Source organism: Choloepus didactylus, chromosome X (genome assembly GCF_015220235.1).
Source record: "Choloepus didactylus isolate mChoDid1 chromosome X, mChoDid1.pri, whole genome shotgun sequence".
Lineage (NCBI taxonomy): Eukaryota > Metazoa > Chordata > Mammalia > Pilosa > Megalonychidae > Choloepus > Choloepus didactylus.
The window spans coordinates 130,163,798-130,167,723 of record NC_051334.1 but is presented as its reverse complement, the minus strand read 5'-3'; the positions used below and the strand labels follow the sequence as shown (position 1 = coordinate 130,167,723).

The 3,926-nt window shown below is 32.3% G+C and overlaps 1 pseudogene; it reads right to left on the bottom strand.

Moving 5' to 3' along the window:
• On the bottom strand, positions 1-921 carry LOC119523112 (annotated as a pseudogene).
• Positions 922-3,926: the final 3,005 nt, after the last annotated feature.

Below are 3,926 nucleotides of genomic sequence, written 5' to 3'. Positions count from 1 at the left end.
CTAGAACAGCTGGTAATTGTTTTGGTGATTGCCACCCCCTCGAGATGCCTTGCCATATGTGCTCTGTTGACCACTGTAGTCTGTATATCCCTGTCCATAGCCATAGTTCCCATAGTTATACCCAGTATAATCATATCCATCATAGCCACTATAGTTCTGATCACCACCATAGGCACTATTGTAATTTCTGTATCCTTGATCATAATAGTTATTAAATCCTTGGTTACAGTTTTGGCCCTGACCTCATCCTCGACCCCTTGTACCACCTCGTCCAGCAGCTGCAGCTCTTCTTCCTCCTTTCTGTTGTTGCTGTTGCTGCCTATATACCTCTTTGGGTCGTGCAACTTTGATTTCACACTTCCCAGAACCAATTTGATGGTATCTGCTTTTTAATAATTTCTTTACTGGCTCTTCATCTGTATATGTGATAAAACAAAATCCTCTTCTTTCATTTGTTTTTGTATCCATGGGAAGTTTAATATTTTTGATCTCTCCAAATGCTCCAAAATGTTCTTTTATTTGCTCTTCAGAAGTATCTGGGCTCAATCCACCCACAAAAACTTTTTTAGGGGGTTCTTTCCCTTTTAAAGCCTTCGCCCTTTTGGGGTCTATCAATTTGCCACCCAGTTTGTGTTCTTTCAGTTCCAAAACCTTATCAACACTAGCAGCATCTTTGAAAAGCACAAATCCAAATCCTCTTGATCTTCCAGTGACTGGATCTGTTTTAATTGTGCAGTCTACAACCTCTCCAAATTGAGACAAATATTCAGTCAGATCTTTCTTGCTTGTATCCCATCTCAAGCCTCCAATAAACATTTTACCATCATCCTGCTGATTTTTGCTCGCATTAATCTTGGATCCCTCTGTGAATTCCTCTATGTTGCTGTACTCGTTCATGTCCTCCATGGTGGCGGAATTGTCGGTAGCAGGGTGCTGGCGCACAGACAGAGTCCTGGTAGCAGCGGCAGCGGAGCATTGGATGGAGCTGGATTTAAAATGGCGGCGGAAGAGAGGACTTTTAAAAATATAAATGTTAAAACAGCAAGGGTGATGATCAAGGTGTTAGGCATGAATATATAACTTACAAATAAGTAGAGGAAAACAATGGAATAAAAAAAGAAAAAAAAGGTCAAACCAAAAGAATTCATGAAAGAGGGAGGAGGGAAATGGAACATAAAAGGGTAAAAATAAAAAGTACATAATAAGAGAGTTGAAATAAATCCAAATATATCAGTAACCACTATAAATGTAAATGGACTAAAGTCATTTAAAATGTCAAAGATTGTCAGAATGAACAAAAGAACAAAATTCAGTTCTGCACTATCTAGAAAAGAAACACATTCATTTATATTTCCATGTAAGGACTCAGGAAGACTGAATGTCAAATAATAGAAAAATATATTGCTAGGCAAAAACTATGCAAAAGAAAGCTGAAGTAGCTATTTCAATATCAGATTAAAAAAAATTTTAAGGCAAAAGCATTACTAGAAGTAAATAATACTTCACAAACAGTAAAAGTAAATTCACCAAGAAGATTTAACAATTCTAAATGTGCAATCACCCATTAACATGGCCAAAATTTTTTAAAAACAAAGTTGACAGATCTACAAGGAGAAATTGATAAAACCCTAGCACAGTGGGAGATTTTAACATCCCTTTCTCAGTAATGGATAGATGAAGCAGAAGAAAATCAGTAAGGCTATAAAATATTTGAACAGCATAATTAACAAGCTGGATATAATACCTATATAGAAAATTTCAGCAAACAGTTGGAGAACACATATTCTTTTCAAGCACATATAAAACATACAAAAATTGACCACATATTAGGCAATAAAGCTTTTCTCAACAAATTTTAAATATTTGATATATCAGACAACTTACTCTAATTATAATACAATTATTAGTTATAAGTCAATCTAAAATATATAATTAAAAAGCTCACATATTTGGAAATTTAAAACAATATCAGGTAATTTATAGATAAAAGAAAAAATCATAATGAAAATTAGATAATACTTAGAATTGGAATATAATGAAAATACTACACAGCAAAACTTGTGGGATGAGCTAAAGTGACATTTAGAGGGAAATGAATAGTCTTAAAACTTTCACTAGAATAGAAGGAATGCTAAGAATTAATCAGCTAAACATTCAATTTAAGAAATTAGAGGAGGAATATTAGAATAATTCCCAAGAAAGCACAAAGAAGGAAATAATAAAAGATATGAGTAAGAGTCAATAAAATATGAAAGAAATATATAATAGGATATCAACAAAACCAAGAGTTCTTTCATTGAAAGGACTAAAAAAATAGAACTCTGGCAAGAATAATCAAGGGAAAATTAAAAAACAGAAAGTGCAAATTAACATTTTAGAATTAAAAAGTGAGGAATAATTACAGATAAAGAGATTAAACAAATAAGATAATATGTAGAACTTTATTCTAATTCACATGAAAACTGGTTTTAAAAATGTTGCATTCTTAGAAAAATAAAACTTAATAAAGTGACTTAAGAGGAAGTAGAGAACTGAAATAGTCCTACAGCCATTAAAGAAAATTAATCAGTAGGCAAAAGTGTTCCTACAAATAACAATTTGTAGGAATTTGTGGGCCCAGAGTGCTTAACAGGCTAGTTCTACCAAACATTCAAGGAAAATATCATTCCAGTCTTACCCAAACTGTTCCAGAGAAAAGAAAAAGCAGTAACACTCCCTGAGTCATTTTGATAACAAAACCAGACCCAGGAGTATATAAGAAAGTAAAGTTAGAAGCTAATCTCACTCATAATTATGGATGTAAAAATTATTAAAATATTAGCAAATTAAATCCACTAATGTATAAAAATCAAGGTAATGCACATATTTACCAAATTGGGTTTATACCAGGAAATGCAAGATTGGTTTGAAGAATCACTTAATGTCACTCATCATATTGACAGATTAAAGAAGAAAAAACTATATGGCCATCTTATTAGATATAGAAAAAAAATTACAAATTTAGCATTCATTCATGATTTAAAAAAAATAGCTTCTAAGCTAACTAGTTATGGAAAGAATCTCCCTTTACCTTATAAAGGGCATCTATACTAAAAACCACAGCAGACACAATACTTTAAAAAATGCTTAAAGTATTTCCTCTAAGATCGGAAACAAGACAAGGATGCCTCCTAGCACAATTCTTGTTCAGCATTATACTGGAGATCCCAGCCTCTCCAAAAAGGCTATATCACATTATACACCAACAAAAAGTTACAAAGTACCACTTTCTCCTCACCCATTGCCTATTGTTTAATTGGGCTGTTTGTTTTCTTATTGATATCTCAGAGTTCTTTATATATTCTGGACACAAGTCATTTATTAGATACCAGATTTGGAAGGATTTTTTCCCATTCTCTTAAGATTGTTTTGAAAAGTAACAGTTTTTAATTTTCACGATGAACAATTTTTTATTTTGTTCTTTCAGAAATCATGCTTTTGGTGTTACATCTAAGAATTATTTGCCTAACCCAAGATCACAACAAATTTCCATGTTATCTTTTAGAAATTTTACAGATTTAGATTTGTGACCCACTTTTAGTTAATTTTTGCATATGGCTTGAGGTATGTATTGAAATACATTTCTGGCATATAAATACCCAATTGTTTCAGCACCATTTGTTTAAAAAACTATCATTTCTCCACTGAAATGCCTTTGCAACATTGCAAGAAATCAGCTATTTATAAATGCATGGGTCTATATCTGGGCTCTCTATTTTGTTCCATTGACCTATTTATATTTATGCCAATCCCTCATTGTTTTGATTACTGAAGATTTATACTAAGTCTTGAAATCAGTTAGGTTTAGCTGTCTTTTTTCTTTTTAAAAGTTGTTTTGGTATTTTAGGTTCTTTAAACTTCCATATAAATTTTAGAATCAGCTTGTC